Source organism: Phodopus roborovskii, unplaced genomic scaffold, assembly GCF_943737965.1.
Source record: "Phodopus roborovskii unplaced genomic scaffold, PHOROB, whole genome shotgun sequence".
NCBI lineage: Eukaryota > Metazoa > Chordata > Mammalia > Rodentia > Cricetidae > Phodopus > Phodopus roborovskii.
In genome coordinates, this window is record NW_026126418.1 from 6,709,667 (window position 1) to 6,731,732 (window position 22,066).

A 22,066-nucleotide genomic window follows, 5' to 3' on the forward strand; every position below is an offset into this window, starting at 1 on the left:
ACAGCATAGTAGGAGATCTGGGGAGAGTTGAGCCCTAGCACCAGAGAGGCAGCATGGTGGGGTCTCTAAAGGGAAATGGCAAAGAAGGGAGTCTCTCTTCATTCCTTTCAGGGCTATGGATCTGCACATCGAGAGCTTCCCCGCCTCTGGCCTACAAAACTGTAGTTTAAGGGCTGACCTAACTGGGGTGACAGGAACGAAAACACACACAAACACACACACACACACACACAGACACACACACACACACACACACACACACACAGAAAAGCTAGGATGGAGTGGATCCAAGGCAGCCTGGAAACTTACCAGACTTAACTTTGCAGCACGTTTGTTATATACACCTGTACTGGCTGGTTTTGTGTGTCAACTTCACATGGCTAGAGTCATTAGAGAAAGGAACCTCAGCTGAGAAAATGCTTCGATGAGTTCCAGCTATAAGGCATTTTCTCATTTAGTGATCACTGGGGGAGGGCCCAGCCCATGGTGGGTGGTGCTATCCCTGTTTCTGAGTTCTGTAAGAAAGCAAGTTGAGCAAGCCATGTGAAGCAAGCCAGTGAGCAGCATCCCTCCATGGCCTCTGCATCAGCCTCTGCCTCCAGGATCCTGCTCTATTTGAGTTCCTGTTGTGACTTCCTTCAGTGATGAACAGCAATGCTGAAGTGTAAACCAAATAAACACCTTCCTTCCCAACTTGCTTTTTGGTCATGGTGTTTTGTCACAACAATAGAGACCCTAACTAACACAACACCATAAGGGAGGAGGCAGTTAGCTGATCTGTGTAAGGTCTCTGTAGGGGAATAGTCTTAGCTTGCAGTCATCCAAGAAGAAGCTGCAGTTCATCCTTCCTGCACACAAGGTTCTGCTAAAGATCTCAAGATCCATACTGAGACCAAGGTAAGGCCATTCCTCTCAGCCTGATGTACGTTGACTTTTATGTTCTACCAGCCAGTTCCAAATAACCATTCAGAGACTTAGTATTAACCATAAATTCTCCATTAATAGCTAAGACTGGTTACCAGCTCTTACATTTTACCCATATTTCTTATCTACCCTCTGCCACTTGACTGAACCTTCTCTCAACATGGCACGTTCTTCTTGCTTCTCTGTACATCTCTCACAACTCCTGAGACTACACCCTCCTTCCTTCCAGTGTCCTCTGTCTGGCTGCCCTGCCTATACCTCCTGCCTAGCTACTAGCCAATCAGCTCTTTTATTAAGCCGATGGGAAGATACCTTGGCAAAGACCCATCTTCACAGTGTACAAAAATATTATTCTATAACATCCCGACTCAGGGAAGGTTTTCTGTTCCCATGGGTCTGAGGCACTGGCATCCTTTGCATGGTTGTGCTCATGTCAACAATATACATTAGTCAGGACTTCATCTGCTCCCCATAGGTAGGGAACAGAATGTGGCATCTTCTGATGTAGACTCACTTCCCAAGTGAGTTGAAACTGGCAAGGCTGTCAGCTCACAATGTCCCAGAAGGAAGCCTGTCAGCATCTGTGACAGACCTGAGCAGAAACTGGATTCTAACATTTCTTTCTTACACCAGTGAAGTGTTGATCCCATCTGAAAACATCTCACAGTCTCACCCATAAATAATGTTCAGTTAAAACAAAACCTATACCCTGTGACCTAATTGAGCTGTTGAATAAAGTAATGACCATAGACCTTACATACCATCTTAATAGGAGGAAAATGGAGATGAGGGCTTTGATTGGGAAATAAATGACTTGGGGAAGATAACTAGACTCTCCTGGGAGAACAGAATGTGTAGCTGCCACTTTCCCTCTCCCAGAAATCAAGCCATGCCCCCTGTACTGATCTCTTAGGACAAAGAACTTATAGGTACCCACTGTGACTACTAGAACACCCAGGCCATCTCCTCCCTGCTATTCAGGACCAAGGAAACTTAGAATCATGGCCCCATCCCTTACCAGTACCTCACTGCATTGTAACTTCTGGCATCTACAACAGATCAGGCTACATCACAGGCTGTGAAGCTTGTCCCACTGGCCGAAAACATTTAAGAGTAAGAAGCCTTTTTTGTTCCATAGATTTGAAAGGAAGGCCATTATCCCTTCAAGGCCCCACCACATTGTTTGTGGAATAACACTCTGTCCTTTCAAATACTCTCCAATTCAAGGCACACGCACACACACACACACACACACACACACACACACACACACACACCTTGACCATAGGATTCTCTCTCTTCTAATGGGAATTTGAGCTCATTCTGAAGGATATGTTTTTGTCAGCTCTTTTCTACAAATCTGCCTTCCTTTCTCTGTCTCTCTGTCTCTCTCTTTCTCTCTACTAGATTTTTTTCCCCATACAAGTGGTATAGCTGGTCTTGAGGTAGATTGATTCCTAATTTCCTGAGAAACCAACATATTGATTTCCAAAGTGGTTGTACAAGTTTGCACTCCTACCAGCAATGGAGGAGTGTTCCCCTTGCTTCTCAACCTTGCCAGCATGAGCTGTCACTTGTGCTATTAATATTAGCCATTCTGACAAGGGTAAAATAAAATCTCAAAGTGGTTAATTTATGTTTCCCTGATGGTTATGAATATTAAACATCTTTTAAGTGTTTCTCAGCCATTAAGATTCTTCTATTGATAATTCTCTGTTTAGATCCATATGTCATACGTCATTTTTAATTAGATTAATTGTTTTTTTTAATATCTGGTTTCTTGAGTTCTTTATATATTTTGGATATTAGCCCTCTATCAGATGTGGAGTTGATAAAAAAATCTTTTCCCATTCTATAGGCTGCTGCTTTGTCTGATTGACAATGTTCTTTGCCTTACAGAAGCTTTTCAGTTTCATGAGGTCCTGTTTACTAATTGTCCATCTAAGTACCTGTTGATGTTGTTCTGTTGATGTTCTGTTCAGAAAGTCCTGTGCTAATGTGTTCAAAGCTATTCCCCCACTTTCTCTTATATCAGAATCAGTGTATCTGCTTTTATGTTGAGGTCTTTGATTCACTTAGACTTGAATTTTGTGCAGGGGTTATAAGTATGGATCTATTTTCATTCTACCATATGCAAACATCCAGTTTGACCAGCACCATTTATTGAAGATGCTGTATTTTTTCTAGTGTGTATTTCTGACTTCTTTATAGAAAATCAGTGTCTGTATGTATTTAGATTTATGTCTGGGTCTTTGATTCAATTCGACTGATCAATGTGTCTGTGTTTATGCCAATACCACGCAATTTTTATTACTATAGTTCTGAAGTATAACTTGAAATCGGGATGGTGACACTTCTAGCAGTTCTTTTATTATTTAGGATTGTTTTAGCTATCCTGGGTTTTTTGTTTTTCCATATGAAGTTGAGAATTGTCCTTTCAAAGTTTGTAAAGAATTATGTTGGATTTTGATGGGATTGCATTGAATCTGTAGATTGCTTTTGGTAAGATGGTTATCTTTACTGTGTTACTCCTACTGATTCATAGCATGGAAGATTTTCTGATAGCTTCTTCAAATTCTTTCTATGAAGACTTGAAGATTTTATCATGCAGTCTTTCATGCTTGGTTGTGTTGTGAAAGGTATTGTTTTCCTGATTTCTTTCTCAGTCTGTTTGTCACCTGTATATAGGAGCACTATTGTTGTTGTTTGTTTGTTTGAGTTAGTCTTTTATCCAGCCACTCTGCCTCTTTCTTTTTAATCTTTGATATAGTGGTGCCCAGGCAGAGGACAAGATGATCACATTTAGATGACACTTTAACTTGATGCCATCTTAAGTGACAAGAGTGGCTACAGCTTAACTGCCACCCTCTTTGCAGAGGATTTACAGCTGCTAGATTCTCCTGTGAGGCTACTGTGGGTTGGTAAGACCAGCTGGGAAATATCGCTCTTCAAAATCCTATGTTCTAATTCTCTTTGCCCTCACATTTTGACCTATTCTTCCTTGTACTAAACCAAGTAAAATGTTTCCCATTTACAGACTGGGAAACTGAGGTTTGTCAAAATCAAGGAATTCACATGCTGTCACAGAGCTAAGTGGGCTGCTCATCTTCAGTCCTAGCTCCACATGGTTGCAGCTTTGTCTTCCTACAGGGCTGTGCTTTGCAAATGGATGTACACTGAGGGACCTTGTTACAGATTTTCTATCACCCTCAAACAAAGTTGGCAACATTTAACAGCAAACACAAGACTTGGAGGAAGATTCTCAGCCAGGAAACTTCAGTTATGCAACAGATAAACACAGACAGACTTAAGTTGATAAGTTGTATGAACAGGTGATTTCTAATTCATTTATTATTTTTCATTATTTTGTGTGTATGTTTCTGAGTATTTGTGCACCTGTGAATGTGGCTGTGAATGAGGCCAGAAGAGGGTCTCAAGTCCCTTGAAGCTGGAGTTATAGGCAGCTGTGAGCTATCTGATGCGAGTACAGGTACCTGCAGTTAAGTCCTTTGGGAGAGCATACACACTTTTAACCACCAGTCATCACTCCAGTCAAGATAGGGGACATTTTTAAATATTTTCTTTATAAAACAAGTATGCTAGTTTATGGAGGATAAGTTAATATATGCAAAATATTTATACTTGACCTCAATCAAAAAGCCGAGAAAAGGTCAAAATAAAAGTTTAAGCTGACTGTCTTTGTTACTGTTCTATTGCTGTGAGGAGACACCATGGCCAAGAAAACTTACTTAAAAAAAAAAAAAAAAAAAAAAAAAAACCATTTGATTTGGGGCTTGCTTGCTTGCAACTTTAGAGGGTGAGTCCATGACCATCATGGCAGGCAGCAAGACAGCAAGCAGGCAGGCATGGTGCTAAAGCAGCATCTGAGAGCTTTCACCTGACTCACAAGCTAAAATCAGAGAAAGCTCCTCCTCCTCCAGTGACACATTCCCCAACAAGGCCATACCTCTCAACCCTTACCAAACAGTTCCACCAACTGGAGACCAAGCATTCCAACATGTTAACCTATAGGAGCTATTCTCACTGAAACCAACACACTATATGAAATGTTCAAATAAAAGTTCTAGTTGCTGAGCCTGTGTTAGATTCACTTCTAGGTCTCGTGTGCTCATCTCTACCCATCAAAATCCCTGATTATTTTCTTCGAAAGTGAAACTCCCAATACAAGCTATGTCAAGCTATATGACCTTGAACAAGTGACCAAATGTCTCTGTATCCTAGCTTCCTAACTGGTGAAATGCAGAAAACAGGGTTGTCATAAAGATGAGACATAAAACATTTATTTAAAGCTCTTATTCTAGTTTTTGGATTCAAGTAGCTTGTGACTAATCTTCATTGTCAACATGATTAGATTTGGAATCACCTAGGAGACATACTTGTGTCTGTGCGAGATTTAACTGACAAGGGATCCACTTTGAATGTGAATAGGACCATCCCATGAGCTAGAGTCCCCACTAAATAAAAAGAAGAAAAGAAGAGGGCTGAGTATTAGCATTTATCTCTTTCTGCTTCCTGACTGTGGATACAATGTGACCAGCCTCCTCACACTCCTTTCTAGTAGTCTTTCAGCCTCTGATGGACTGTAGCCTTAAAATGGAAGCCAAAACAAATCTTCCCTTCTTTCTGTTACTGTTGTCAGGTATTTTGTCACAGAAACAAGAAAAGTAACTAATGTAGAAAATTGGCACCAGGGCTGGAGAGATGGTTCAGCAGTTAAAAGCACTGACTGCTCTTCTAGAAGTTCTGAGTTCAATTCCTATTACCCACATGGTGTCTCATAACCACCTGCAATGAGAGTTGGTGCCCTCTTCTAGCTTGCAGGGACACATGCTGGCAGAATACTGTACACATAATAAATAACTAAATAAATCATTTTTTTTAAAGAAAGAGAAAATTGGCACTAAAGAGTGGGACAATTACTGTGAGGAAGCTGATCACATGGGTCATTGGTCTTTGGAACTGATTTGTAGGAGGAATGGGAAAGATTTTGGAACTAAAAGCTACAGACGTCCTAAAATGCTACAAGCATAAATGAATGAACCATTCATGTGGGATTTGGGGGAAACCAGAGTGCCAAAAGAAATGTAAGCATTAAAGAATGTGTTCATGAAATTTCAAAGGGGACCGAGGACATTCTTGGGAACTGGGCTACAGCACATCCATGTTATATGTAGGACAGAGTCTAACTGCATTCTGCTGGTGCCTGGAGAACTTGAGTGAAGCTGAATTCCAATCTAGTGAACCAAGTTTTTTTTTGCACAGGAAATATCAAGACAGTAAGCATACGAGCTGTGGCGTGGTTAGTTCTCACTTTGCTTATCCAGGTTTACAGTGAGAAAACAGGAATAATGGAGCAGAAAGAACTTATGTGAGGAAGGGACTATGAACAAGTCTGAAGTAAAAAACAAGGGGACAATAGATAACAATCATCATTTAGTAATAACAAGGAGGAAACTCTTCACCGACAAAGCAAGGGGTGTTAGGCAAGACGCAACCCAGCTAAAAAGCGATTTATTCTATCAGAGAAACTCGGGAAGCTCGGGCTCCTGTTGAATGAACATAGTCCTACAGAGGTATTTTCTCAGGTTAGCTACCAAGGCACGCAAGCCACATAACGGATGGAAAATGCCGGCCTCAAATGGCAGAATTGCATATGTTCTATGGTTGTGCAGGTTGGAAAATAGGAAGTGGCCAGACACCAAGGTTCTCGAACATGCGCCAGTGTTAAGTGGGTTTGAGTCCCTGCAAGCCCAGGACCTGATTGTGTCTGAACCTAGGAGATGAAGCTTTTTTATGATAACCCAGAATGTGGGAAACTAGTCCATGGAATGTCTGTGGAGAATCCTGCAGGCACAGGGTGGATTTTCCTTAGTACCATGCCCTGCCTACTGCATATCACCGCCTTAGACCCCAGTTGGGGTAACCACCCACCACACTTTCTGCCAGGAATTCCCACCCTAGATGTCTCTAGAACTGCTGCTGTCTCCTTTCCTGCCTTGGTCTTTGATCTGGTTTCTTGGTATGATCCCAGCCTCTACCTTTTAGAATAGGACTGTTAAATCTGTGCAAATAAGCACATTGAAAACATGCAATGTTTCCTCCTCATATAAAAATGGAGGCAGTCTCGGACTGTTGCTTGAAGGCCCATTATAGATGAATTAAGCACATTCTGCATTATGAGAATGCCACAAGTTTTTGTAGATTTTGGTGAAGATGCAGACAAACTGGTGTGCAAATTCTTCAAGAGTGTCAAATAAGTACCTAGTGATCACCCATGCTCCCCAGACTCTCGCTAAACATCTTGCCATTTGTCTCCCAGGTATTTACTCAGGGTTATAAAAGTCTGTTAATGTTTGTAGCAGTTTGGTTCACACAAGCCCGAAACAGTGAACTAGGTTCTATATCAAATGTCTATCAACTGGTAAACTAGTTAAGTGAATTCATAGAATAATATTCAACTTGGTCGTAAAAAGTAATGAACTTGATACAGCAACATAAATGAATCCCAAAGTCATACATGGTGAAAGAAGGCAGACACAAAAGAGTGCATACTATACTACTCAATTTAAAGTTCTAGGAAGTGAAAAGCACCCGGTATTGACAGAAAGCTTAACAGGATGGGTTGGTGTGAGGAGTGGGGGCAGGAAGGGGGATGGCAGAGGCATAGAATGTTTGATGGTGGTAGTGATGGGGTAACAAAAGTCTCTGAACCTTGGCTGTTGGTCTTCAGAAGTTTTTATGTACAAAACTCAGGACATACCAATCAGTACATTTTAAGGACTTTTTATGTGTACATGTAAGTGCCTACATGTATATATGTGCACCACACATGTGTATGGTGTCCTTGGAGGCCTGAAAAAGTCATCGGATCCCCTGCAGCTGGAGTTGCAGGTAGTTGTGAGCCACTTGATGGGGGCTGGGAACTGAACCTGGGTCTTCTGAAAGAGCAGCAAGTGCTCTTAACCACTGGGCCATTTCTCCAGCCCCAGTCAGCTCATTTTAAATGGATGCTGTTTTCATGTATATAAAAATGAAATGCTGCTGGTGTGTGTGTGTGTGTGTGTGTGTGTGTGTGTGTGTGTCAGGCCCAGGAATAGCAGCTTCATGCTATGACATGTTTACATTGTTCCTCTAATGGACAGTGCTGATCTGCAGGTTATTCTCCAGGGTGTGGTACTGATTTTGAATACAAGGCAGGCTACTTATAGCAGTGCTTTGATGGGACAGTTATAGCAGTTAACAGTTTCAAAAACCTAGGTCCTCCACTGGGCAGTATCTGCTCAGCCAACTGTACCATAAGCAAACATAAAAGCATTTCTTTATTCTTGTTTATACAAAGTGTCCTTGGTTTGTGAAGCTTTGCCTCAGTGATTCTACCATCAATGGGTTCCCATAAATTTGAGAAGGAAATACTTTTATTTTGTTGAAGAAATAAATAGAAGACTGGAAATGTGAACCGAAGTTTGTGCACCTGGAAAGAAGGAAGGAAGGAAGGAAGGAAGGGAGGAAAGAGGGACGAAGGAAGGGAGGAAGAGAGGGAAGGGTGGTGGGAGGGAGGGAAGGAGAGAGGGAAAAGGAAAAATAGATCTCAGTTCTTGGAGAGAGCTGCAATCCACGTAGCCCTTCCCTGGGGAGGGGGGGTGGCATGGCCCAGTCCATTCATATCTTGTATCATGCAGTTTGCCCCAGCCACCCACATGGTTTATTTAATATAGATTCTATTTTTAAACACATGTATTTACAAAATTAGACTATATGGATCAAGAATTTTTCTGTTTTGCTCTCTGAGACACTTCAGGTAATACCTAGTAGGGACTAAAGGAGTGTTTGTTGAATAAATACATTTCATTATCACCCATGGAGAAGTATATTTTTCTAAGATGTTAGAAATACACAGCTGTTATGAACACAAATATTTACGATCTAGTCCCTGGGTAGAGTCTACTTGCCCACCACAGATGTGTTTTCACTAGCCATGCTCCATCATGCTACCCAGCAATCATAACTGCAGAAACCAACTCATCACTTTCTTGTTATTCTTCTTACTCACTGGACTGGTGGTTTGGTCCATTAATGTATCTTTGGCACATTGCACTGCATAGTGAACATCTGTAAAAGTATGAGTAGCTTACCTTATTTAACCTTCTGCAGCAACCTGAGTATGGAAACTGCTGCATCATTTAAACAATATCTCACTGTATTGTGTAGAATTCTCTTCTCCAGCCACTGGCACCTCATCTGTTGATTTAAGAAAGACTGATTTAAAAAACATGACTTTTCTCAGTAATATTGAAGTGCACTGTAATTAAGGGGGCAGTAAAGAAACCACCAGAATGGCTGCTCCATGGTTTGGGCAAGAGGAGAGAGAGCAGCTAGGGGCATCTAGAAGAGTCTAGAACACAGAGAAAAAGAAGCAGACTAGACATGGCCAGAGCTGAGGAAGCTGGATATGGAAAAATCATGCAGATTATAAGGAGAATGAGTAGCTGTGGGGCGGAAAGCAACTGGAACAGCCCGGAAGTTTAGGATAGAGGAGGAGGTAAGAAGGGACAGGATGAGGTGTGGAACAAGTACAGATGAATAGGGGCTGTGGTAATTTGAATGCAATTGGCCCCCATAAGCTTATAGGAAATGGTACTATTAGGAGGTATGGCTTTGTTGGAATAGGTATGGCCTTGTTGGAGGAAATATGTCACTGTGAAGGTAGACTTTGAGGCCTCATATATGCTCAAGCCATGCCCAATGTCTCAGACTACTTCCTGTTGCCTATGGGTCAGGATATAAGACTCTTGGTTCCTTCTCCAGCACCATGTCTGCCTGCACACTAACACATTGCACCATGATGATAATGGATTAAAATTCTTGTGGTGGTTTGAAGAAAAATGACTCCCTAAAAGGGAATGGTACTATTAGAAGGTGCGACCTCCTAATAGGAAGAAGTGTGTCACTGTGAGGGTGGGCTTTAAAGTCTCCTATGCTCAAACTACACCCTAAGGATCAAGATGTAAGTACTCTCAGCTCCAGCACTATGTTTGCCTGCATGCTGCTAGTCCTGCCATAATGATAATGGAAATGTAAGCTGCTCTAATTACATGTTTTTCCTTTGTAAGAGCTGTTGTGGTCACAGTGTCTCCGCAGTAATAGAAACCCCAAAACAGGGGCTGAAGGAGCCTGGAGGCCAGTGTGGGCTTTATTATGCTAAAAGGTGCTACAGGTATGTGTCAGTAAAAAGCCACATGTTCCTTGTTCCTTCTACCAGAGGCAAGGGAAATGACTCCATTTGGTGGAAAGGAATGCTGGCTCTTATCTAACCACCAGAAATCCTTCTATAGTGCATGTTGAAGTGACTCGGTTTTGTCCTTTGGACCTGACATACATTACCTGTGCTCTAGCTTGAATGTTGGTGTCCTCCAAGATTCACATGTTAAATTCTTATCTCCAGAGCAACAATATTAAGAACTGCAGCCATCTTGCTGGCCCCATCTTTTAATAAAAACATGTGTGCTCATCAAATTGCTTCCTAAATGTCTATGCTTGCTGACGAGTGCTGCTGTTGGTTGCACTCTTGAACTTCTAGCTGTGATTCCTTGCACAAGACTGGGCCTATTAACATTCTGTCATGGAACAGGGAGAGGCTTCTAAAGGCCCTGTGACTCCCTGAAGATTTATGGACAATTAGTGATTGCTTAAGGAGGGAAGGCCGTTGTCTTCAGTTGTGTAGCCACTGGTAACTTACCCACACACTTACAAATGACTCCTCGTCTATGCTCCTATAAATAACCCCAGTCAGGCTCAGCGGAAAGAGTCCTACTTCAGAGTCTGAGATGGATGATGTTCCAGCCATTGTGTCTGAATTTGTACATAGAACTTTTCCCTAAGTTCAACCCGTCACACGGCGGCATTCAACTAACAGAGAAGCAGAGAAGTATAGTCAGTCCCTTTGGGTCTAATATAGTAGACTTTTTTTCTTTACATTTATTTATTTTGTGTCACAAGACAGCTTGTGGTAGTTGGTTCTCTTCTTCCAATCATGTGGTTCCCAGTATTGAACTCTGGTCATCAAATGGTGACAGGTGCCATTATCCACTGAGTCATCTTGCAAACTCCCTATGTTAGATGTTTTGTTGGAGATAAAGACGGGGGTCTATCCTGTAGTTTGCACCACAGCCAATTCTTGAAGGCCCTTTTCAATCAAACATTAACACAGCTTTCTAAAATTCTGTCACCTACCCACAGTTCTGAAATCTGTCTCTTTAAGCTCTCCTCAGTATTGTTCCTGAAAACATGGAGACTGTCTCTGCTTCCCGGGTTCATTCCCACCCCTGTAATGACTTGACGCTACAAGAACTTTTGTCTGGAAGCACATGAACTTGTACAGCTATAAATGATATACAGAGGAAGTAAGCCTCTTACCCAAAGTCACACAGCCAGGAAGGGATGGAGTCAGGACCTAATTCCTAGCTCAGCCTCTTACTGTGTTAAAGAGGTGACTAGAAACGAAGGGTGGTCTCATGATTCAAAGATCTGCTGACATCCATCATAAGGACTATGCCTGCCACTCCACCTCAACATGAATCTTTCTTGGGATGGGATGTCCTTGACCCAGACCACTGCTACCTTCATTAGCAGCTTAGCCATCAATCCCTGTCCCCACTTCCCTTTTAATAACCAAATCCTACTTTGGCTATAGCTAAAAGGAATTCAGGCATGGTGGTACATCTTTAATTCCAGCACTAGCAAGGCAGAAGAAGGATAAAAAGTTTCTGGACAGCCAGGGCTACCCAGAGAAACTCTACCTTGAAAACACTGGAAAAGAAACAAAGGTTGGAAGGGAAAGAGAGATGGAATTATCAGCAGGCTCTATTTATCTTGGGTTACAGAGCTCATCTCCAACACTTGGTGGTGAAAGGACGGAGTGACTGAGCCAAGGCAGCAGCCACAGCATCAGGCTTGATTCCCCTTCTCACATGCTATGTTTAGTCCAATCCAGGGTTTGATGTTCCCACTTATTGTCAGTGTTTACATACTGGAACCTGTTGCAGAGTCTGGATTTGGGGCTGCCCTGGGAACATGTGAGGGGTTTGGGAAGGGTGTGCTGGCCTGCCCATGGGCCCAGGCTGCCAAGTCAAATCCAGCATGTTCTTTCTGGGTCAGCACAGTTTCTCCTTCCCCGTTACCGGAACACCTGCAGCCACATTAGTTTTCTTTACTAGCCTGCCTCAAATGACAACAGTGGTACAGAGTGTGCTTGTATTTAACACGGTGTGCCACAGTAGAAGAGGCACTATTATTCTCCCCAGGAAATTGAGGACCACATTAGTAGTGGGTGCTGGGTCGCAGTACCTGCACTTTAGCTTCCAAGTCTGCTTTCAAGCCCTATACCAATACCTTTCTTTGCAGGCCTTGAACTATGTCCCTGCTTTGAAAGGACAAAGAATAGACAGGGGACCTGCCTTCATGCCTTGTGTGACCTAAGGCCCACACATTGAAAACGTCAACCACAAAGCTCCAGCAGGCCAGCAGGAAAAAGCTGGTTTTACTTCTTGCTCTGAACAAAGTTGAACTTGAGCTGAGAGCAGGATAGTGAGACTTGGCAGGTCTTTGGGGACTTTAGAGCCAGCTGTGGTGAACAGGCAAGCTTATCTCTCTTGGAAAAAAAGAAAAATTTAATTCTGTCCAGCCCGCATCTAATTCTCACTTGAAACATTAGCCCATAAACAAATGCAAACCATTTGGACTCCTGACTGTCTTTGGAGAGGCCTTGGGGCTGGGTCACAAATAGGAATAGAGACACTCGACATCTTCATGCCACATCCACTGTGGTCGCCAAGCTACCTGAGCCCCCTGGGCTACCCAGTTTATAGTTTGACAAAGGGAGCCTGTTGTACCAAGAGAAATTAATCTGTTCAGGCTGTTTTGCTCAAGAGCCTCCAGAAATTGAGCCATTTTAATATTCTGGTGCTCAAGGGAAAATCGCACTTGGAAACTTCCATGGTTCAGAGGTAGAAAGAGTTATGGCTGTTGCGGATATATGGCATGGTACCTGAGAGCTATAAATTGAAGATGCTCATTGAACATTTCTACTTACCTGTGTCTAGAGCTATACATGTGACAGTGGGTGGTTAAGGTGGTTTTAAGATTCTACTACAGTGCTAGAGAATGGGCTTAAAAGAGCTAAAGCTGGGACTTGTGGTCAGACTAAGCTCCTAAGTCAGACTCTGGCCAAATGGCTATGAAGAAGTTAACCTATGAGCCTATGGTCACTCCTGCTCCACAGAGCATTTTCCATAAGCGCCAGCTCCATTGTCGTTCTCTTGTGTAAAACTCTTCCATCTAAGAATACCCACCAGGAAACAGAATTGAGGAGTGAGGAAGTTGAAAGGAAAAGTCCTGCCCCACGAGAAGAGGGCGGGTATCATGATAGCACACTACTGCTATAGAAGCCCAGGTTCCAATAAAAAGAAATAGCTTTTTAAAACCTCCAGTGAAGCAGGGCATGATGCCATACACTTTTAAACCCTTCACTCGGGAGACAGAAGTAGGCAGATCTCTGAGTTCAAGGCCAACCTGGTTGGTTTACGAATGAGTTCCAAGACAGCCAAGGCTACACAGAGAAACTTTTGTCTCTAAAAAAACAAACAAAAGTCTTGGATGCTTTAAGAGTGTGCAGTGTTACCTCACCCTGGCCTGTCCCCAGTCCCCTGCCTTGGTCTATGTTTCTCTACAGAATGAGAGGAATGCCAATTAGTCCTGTTATCGGATCCAAATACTTCCTGCTTTGATTTCTCTGATAAACCTCTCTAAATGGAGACCTCTTAGAATACCAAAGCTGGCCTCTGTATGGAATTCCTGGTGAGTAGAAGATCTGGAAGGAATAGTGGGGTGGAGTGCTTCCTCTAGTCCCAAGAACCTCTAGAGGCAGCACCCACTCTTTCCATTTAGGGCTCTTCTTGAAGCCCCGCTCTCGATCACTTACTAAACATGGCCATACCAGTATGGAGTGGAGAAAATAATTCATGAAACTCTTCCTCCAAGATCAGGTAATTTGGCCACTTTGTTTTTCCCATGCCGTCTCTGTTTAAGAGCTTGCAGGTGCTTTTAAATACCAACCAGGCCATGCATACTGCACAGGGATGAAAACTCCTTCAGAGCAGATGAATGGATTCCAGGATGTGCATTACTGAGTTGAAAACAAGAACAATGCTGTTTCAATAGAGGGCATTGTTTTATGAAAGAGAACCCCCTCTTTAACATTTATGTGTTTATTGTGGGGAGGGAAGGTGCATTCATTATGTAAATGGAGGTCAATGTACAACCTGCAGGAGTAGCTGCTTCTCTTCTACAACATGGGTCCCAGATTCAAGGCAGGTTGTCAGACTTAGAGACATGTACCTTGACCCACTGAGCCATGTCAGCCACACACACACACACAAACACACACACACACACACACACACACACACACACACACACACAAAGGAAAAAAGGATTTTGAGCTCACTAAGACTTGCAAGTTAATGTGAAGAGCTAATATATAAAAGGCAAAGATCCCCACATGATTCTTCCAAGACCAGCCTATGATCAGCTCTATTGCTGGCTCATATTAACCAAGTTAAGTCCGAGCACCATTCCCAGTTGTTCAAACAGGAAGAAAGAGGAAAGAATAAAGGAAGAAAGGTAGGGGAGAGAGGGAGAAGGAAAGAAAAAGGGAAGGAAGAAAGGGATGAAGGAAATGTATGAAAAGAACAGAAGATGAGGAGGAAAGAAGAAAAGATAGAAGGAAGCAAAAAAAAAAGAAAAAGAAAAAGAAAGAAAGAAAGAAAAGAAAAAAGAAAAGAAAAGAAAAGAAAAAAAAAAACCCCAGAAAACTATAGTTCAAAATCTTGAAGGGAGTGCCTGCCAAAAGTATGAAATTCAAATATTTAGTCAGTAGGAATTTTTACATAAGAGTTCATACCACATAGTTTGTTGCATACTTGCTGTACAGGGGTTGTTTTTCTTGCTTTGCAGGTCTGTAATCTCTCCGAAGCATGTACACACATACCATAAGGTATTTATGTATGTATTATTTTTTGAAGTTGAACCCCATGGGCAGCTCCATGCTAATCAGCATTCAGCCAATGCTATATCAGAAAAATCTCATTGCAAAGAGGTCTTTTTCAGTGCTTTGAATACCTTAACCTTTGAGAGATATTGGACATTTTGCTAGTGAGCATATCAAACTTTAGAAATGAATTTTCACTGGTGAGACTCATAGTTAAGGAATGTTCTCATTCACTCTCCATAAATAGTATTCAAGATTATATACTAGCTAAAGTGCCTTATTATTGTTGACTCCACCCACTTTGAAAATATATAAGAAGTCTTGGCCTCCTTTGTGGCTACTGGGGTAATTTCTTCAGTGCTAGAAGTAGTGCCCACAAACCTGCCTCTGAAATTTGGTTTCAATTTCTTGGAGACCTAGTCATGCAAAGTGGCTGGTTTAGCAGCCAAAAACGCAGAGAGCAAGGACTTCCCTAAGCGTGCAAGACAACTTGTAGAAACCACACAATTTCTGCTCCTCTGCATTTTGTGGAAGAGTGGATGCAGACTTGGTTTTAGGTTGTGAGGGAACAACTTGCCTACTCTATCTTCTTTTAGAGTAACAACCATTGCTTATTACTGAACCCAAGAGCAGTAAACATACGTGGGCAATGTGTATGGTCCTCACAGAGATGTAGATCCCATTATGACTGTTGCTTACTGCTGAGGGAGCAGGTCTGTTTGCACAGCTTGAGCCACTTGTCTGGGACAGAGTGAAGATGGAAACTGTAGTTGTTTGGTTCTAAAACCTTGCTCTTCGACCATGCAACTTTCTTGTTTGCAGAAAAATTCAAAGTTATATGAGTGTATAAAATGACCAATATAATCATTCAAAGGAACCATTGGAGGCTTACAGACTTATTCATATGCATATTTAGATGAGACTGTACAGTTGTGTGGCAGGTCTGCCTGACTTGCCATGACATAAACACCTCTTCATACCCTTCAACATCAATAGCTTGCATCGCCTGTGGCTGATCCGCTAACCTGGCCTATGGCTATCCTGAACCACCTGCTTACTGAACATTTAACTTCATTCTGATTCTTGGCTACCATGAATAGTGACAATACAGTCGTCTCTGAGAGTAATCTCTTGTTTACTTTTCTCCTTATTTCAGGGCAGATTTCTGGAAAGCAAATTACTGGATCAAAGGGCAAGAACAGTTTAATGGATATCAGGAGGCCTGAAATAGACTGTGGTGTGCTTTGCCTTTATAACAAAGATGAGTGTTACTTTCCAAGACTGATATTTAAAGTCAACCTAAATTAAAACCGCAAGCATTTTGACCAAGAGCAGACTGGCCAGCATATTTATTGATTTCTATCCAGTAGGGGGCAGCACAAATACCAAGGAATTCACCTTTCCTGTTGAAGTTTGCCTCTTTGTAATATATATATATTCATGATTGTTTTGTTAAAATTTAGCAACAACATGGTTGTCAAGTTTACAGGCAGGAGCCAGAAAGGAAAACCTAGTTTGCAAAGATTTATGGCTTTCAGGAATGTTCCGGAAGGCTGTTCCAGATGGCAAAGTGCTGGAGATAAAAGGTTCTTTTCCCTGTGGGCTTGCACTGGAGCTAGGAAAGCAGGTCATAATGAGAGCAGCAACCGGAAGAAGGGCTGGTGAGGCCACGCTGGTATTCTTTGCCCAGTAAGAGGTGGACTGATGGCTCAGAAATGAATTTATCTTCCCAAACAGGATGCCAGAAGGAAGAAGGGAGCACGTGACTGCCAGACTGAGGAAGACCTTTGGAATGACAGACATGAGGTCAGCAACAGGAGGGAAGTGTTAATGAATCATTGAGAAATGTGCTGTGTCTTATCCTCTGGCAAGAGCCCTGGGAAGGTTGGTAAGAAGGGCCAATGTGATGGAACTCAATCCTGATAGATAACCTAGAGATGGTACCATGGTGTTACGAGTAGCTTTTCCACCACCGGTCTTACTACCGCGCCAGCCCCAATTAACACACAGAGGCTTTGTATTAGATATAATGCTGTAGGCCAGTTTCTAGTTTCATATCGGTTAGCTCTGTCTTAATTATTAACCCATTTCTATTAATCTAAGTACTTCCACGTGGTCTTATCTTACCGGAGAGAGGGTGCCTGTGGTTCTGCTCTCTCCAATCTCTCCATGTTGACTCCTCCTTACTACTTCCTCGATTCCTCCTTGTCTCCTAGTCCCTCCTATCTTCCTTTCCTATTGGCCAACAGTGCTTTATTCATTAACCAGTATGAGAAACATATTTACAGAATGACATCTCCCATCACCATGGTCATGTCTTTAGGACATTGGAGCACACCTGAGTCCCCAGAATTCCTATGGGAAAACAGATGTATCACCTTCTGGGGAGGAGCTATGGTTTTATGACTCTGACCCACAAAGAGGTCAGGAATAAGTATCTGTGAAGACTCCTTTCATAACTCTGCTTTGTTCCGAGAGGCCTCTTATTCTGCCAGTATCAGAAAACATGGTCTGGATGTGATGATGTTGGCCCTGGGAGAGTTTCCTAGAAGACAGGAGAGGCTTAGGTAACAGAGTGCATACTCAGCAAAAACTCTACACACTAGAGACTTCTAGGAAGTACCAGGTGACTATGAGGACACAGGTGCCACTTGGAGACATACTTTGTTTCCTCATAGTCTAATTCCTCCTAGCCCTCCAACCAGAGCTGGCTCAAACTGCTGCTTCAGGAAGTTTACAGTAGGAGTTGCATGTCTGCAATGAGGCTGTGTTTCTCTAGCCCCTTGGATTCCTTAATCACGTCCAGCTCCCCTTAGCATCATTATCCATAGAGGCAGAAGCCTGAAAACAATCTGATGGTCCTTGATAGTGAAAATTGAGAATTAGTAATACTTCTTCTATGTTGTGAAACATTAGATGTCTTTAAAAATCATTTCATTAGTAATACATTTATTTGTTTGTTTATGTACCTGTGTGTGGGGTGTCTGTGTAAAGGTTACAGGACATTATGCCACATTGTGGGTCCTGGGGGGTAGAGGGGGCGGTCATCAGGCTTAGTTACAGGTACTGTTTGCTGCTAAAATATGGCTAGATTTGTTTAAAGAAAAAGAGATCTAAGCCGGGAGGGGAAGGATAGAGAAAGGAAAAGAAAAGAGAAGGTTAGACCAATACTTGGTGACCTAAAGGGTGTTTGTGATATTATTTGATATCTCTCAACTATCATGAAATAGTTAAGAGAATACGGCATGGGTCAGGAAGAAACAAGCACTTTCTGCAAATGACTGAATCATAATTAGATTTTGTGTGACATATGGCCTCTGTCATAATGGTTCATCTTTTCACATCTGGTAGAAAGATAACTATTGCCAATATATAGGAGAATAGATGTGGCTGTGTTCCAATAAAGCTTTATTGATAAAATCTGTTAGTGGGTCTGCAGGCCATGGTTTGCTTGCACTTGGCTAGCTTAGAGAAAAACTGTGTGTATTTTTTATGTTTTTAGGGAAGTCTTCAAGTTGTTCATACTTGTCACTTTGTGGGAAAAAAAAGGGAGAGTGTTTTAGTTAGAATTCTGTTGCTATGAAGAGACACCATGACCATGGCAACTTTTATAAAGGAAGCATTTAATTGGGGTGGCTCTCTTTCAGTTCAGTGGTTCAGTCCATTATCATCGTAGATTACTTGATGGCATAGCTTTCTCTGGGCTCAGGTCTTCACTAATATCCTGCTTCTAATGGTTCAAGGGATGCACAGTGAGCTCTAGGAAGTACTCATAGAGTAACTAGCAGGCTACAGATTAGGCAATGTAAAATGCAAAGCCTGGAGTTTTCTGCCTCACCTGTCAGTAGGTCTAACCCCGCCTCCCTCCTCCAGCCAACTCAGATCTCACCTCTTCTGTCCACCGGGATGTCTTCTCTTGGAACTTCCAGACACTTCTATCTGTTTTGTACATTGAGTGATGTAAGGCATTGCTTCGCACCCTAAATGGTTGTATATGGTGTATATGAATATACAGCCCCAGCTGCAAGTATCATCTTAGAGAATTAGACTTTTGTCTTGTACATTTTCATGTACATAGCCAATTAAAAGCTAGTAATGAGTGCTAAATCCAAGAACAGTTTGTCAATGTGATGGTAGGTATCTTCACATAGAAAGGACATTTACATCAAGAAGTGATGCACATTTTTAATGCCAGTACAAGGAAGGTAGGGGCAGGAGAATTGAGAGCTCAAAGCTAACCTGGGCTACACACTAAGACCATGTTCCAAAGCAATGATGTAATTAAAAGCACAGCACATGCATAAGGTAGAATCGGTGTCCCTGCTGTGGTGAGCAGGGTTCAGGAAAGCGCTAAAGTGATTCAGGTGGACCCAGGCATTTAAGAACCAATACTTTCTAGTTCCCCCAGCTCGGCACAGAGTTAAGTTGAGGATAATATGCACCCTTCAGTGATGAACTGGAAATTTAAAAAATTGCTGTTCTAACTGTAACAAGTTGGGGCTGGAAAGATGGCTCAGTGGTTAAGAGCACTGGCTGCTCTTCCAGAAGATCTAAGTTTGACTCCCAGAACTAACCTCACAACCATCTCTAACTCCAGATCCTGGGGATCTGATGGCCTCCTCAGGCACCAGGCACATCCCAGGTACATAGATACACATGTAGGCAAAATGCCACACATATAAAATAATAAAAATATTTGAAAGAATATTTTAAGGATACAACAAGTTTTTAAAACTGTTTTAAAGTCCATCTGTGCTCGCTGGCCCTCCTTGGAGTCTGCTTATCCAGCAGGCTGTAGCTCACCTGGAACTCCACCAGGGCCATGGAGAAGGGAAGCAGGAGGCCAGAGTTTCCTGTGGGGAAGTCCAGGCCTGAATGTCCTGTTTCCTTCTGCTCAATTGTTCAAGGGAGGGAAGGCAAGCTAAGTGTTCTTTGTCCGGAACCCCTAGGTACCAGCTCTTTCCTACGCAGGAATAATGAGCGTGTCTGCTTCTATGGGTATGGGGGGTGAGGTGAGGTGCTAGGGGCAATGATACATGTCTGAGCAATTTCCTTTGTGTCTGCTTAGTAGCACAGTTAAGCAGGTTTAACTCACTACTTCCTATCTTTTAAAAAATAATGTTGTGTGTGTGTGTGTGTGCATGTTTCTGTGTGTATATGTTCATGCTAATGTGTGTAGTGTTCACTCTTGTGTGAGTGTGTGTGCATGTCTGTGCATGCTTAGGTGTGTGTGTGTGCCTGTGTACATGTTTGTGTGTGTGTGTATACATGCTTGTGTGTATGTACATGCCTGTAAGTATGTGTGTTTATGCTTATGTGTGTATGTGTTCATGCTTGTGTGTGTCTGTATGCATGCTGTGTATGTGTCTGTGTGTTCATGCTTGTGTGTGTGTGCCACGTGTCTCTGGAGGCTAGAAAATGCTGGATTCTCTGCAGCTAGTTATAGACTATTGTGAGCCACCCAGTGTGGGTTCTAGGAAATGAACTCAGGTCCTCTGAAAGAGCAGTATGTGCTCCTAACTGCTGAGCTATCTCTCTGGCTTCACTTCCCAACATTTTAAAGTTTTTACAAAACAAAAACCAAACACTTAATCTATACTGGAGTGTCCTGGTAGGTTTTAGATTTCTGAGCTCACACACTACCCACCCCTCGCTCTCTTTTTGTTTTTCCAGACAGGGACAGGGTTTCTCTATGTAACAGCTCTGTCTATCCTGGAATCTACTTTGTAGAACAGACTGTCCTTGAACTCACCGAGATCTGCCTGCCTCTGCCTCCCAAGTGCTGAGATTAAAGGTGTGCACCACCATTGTCTAGCTCATAGTCTTCTTTAGTAACCAGAAAATGTCCCACAGAAGAGTGAACAAAGCAGAGAGGCAGCGCCATCTCTACTCTGACCTGGGCAGTTGGCTTTTCTCCATCACATGTGTGTGAATGCTAGCAGTCACTCTCAGTTCTCTCCAGCACTCTGTCTCTTGAGTGTGGATTCAAATATCTCTCAGTTCTATTTCCCAGACTGTCCTAGACTAACAGTCACCATCTTTGAGTAAACATAATGACTTTGGGTACTAGCACAAGGCTCTCTGCTCTGAGCTTGGAGATGCTAAGCCAGTCATGCAGCCTCCCTGTGCCACAGAGTTCCCATCTGAAAAATGGAAGTATGGATAGTGCCTATCAGTGAGGCTGTTGTGGAGATCAAATAACTGAGTACTTACAAGGCATCAGAACCATATTTAGTGCATGGTTATGAGGCAGCATCAAAGCATCTTAGGTGGCTCTGCCTTGGACCAGCTGCCTTCTGTGCTCCTAGGCCCTTGACAGCCCCTGCCTTGAAAAACAACTTCTTCCCATCTCTTTCATGATTCCAGGACACTTTCAATATGCCTGTGACTCAAACTGAAAGAGAAAAGATAGAACACTTATGCCATTGTATTGTAGTGGCCATTTACCTTCCTTTATTTCTGTCTCTCTTTCCCATTTGAACCCTAGAAACCTTTGTACCCAACAATTTCTCACCTTGCTTTTCCAAACAAAAGATTATCCTGTTTTCCCAGGCCTCCCACTGATGCAGTAGATACTACCCCCACACGTACACACATTGTAGAAACGGCTGTGACCAGCTAATTTTAAAAGTGAAGTCCTTTGCCTTTTTTACTACATAAAGATGAATCACAGCTTTCAAAGAACTTACTAATCAGACAGGAGGTGGAAATCATACAGACAAACAGGCCTTTGGGGAGGGAAGTTCTGTGTCAAAATTAATAAGTACTGAAGATAAAAAGGGAAGTGAAAGCCCCAATTGGCTTACTGTTGTAAGGGGAGAAAGGTCATTAACTATCGCACCTGAACTTCAGACATATATATCAATCCCCTATCAGCATTAACATGCCAAAACATACAGGCAAACAGAAAAAACACCCCTTTGCATCATCTGTCAGCTCTACCACCTGTCATCTCCTCTGCCTTAGTGATGACAGCTTATTTCCAGCAGTGTTGAGCAAATGCCCTGGCACCTTCTCTTTCTGTCCTTATCCAAACTGGAGCATGGGGAAGGCATAGCCTTCCTTTAGAAGGGCCTG

The 22,066-nt window shown here is 42.5% G+C and overlaps 1 protein-coding gene across 1 annotated transcript in view; it reads left to right on the forward strand.

Annotated features, from left to right (window-relative positions):
- Positions 1–22,066, forward strand: part of Prr5l (proline rich 5 like) — a 166,938-nt gene that overhangs the window by 43,343 nt on the left and 101,529 nt on the right. Inside the window, exon 2 of the mRNA XM_051184104.1 lies at positions 16,727–16,873. The gene's annotated coding sequence lies outside the window, so the exon portion shown is untranslated. The remainder of the gene's footprint in view (positions 1–16,726; positions 16,874–22,066) is intronic.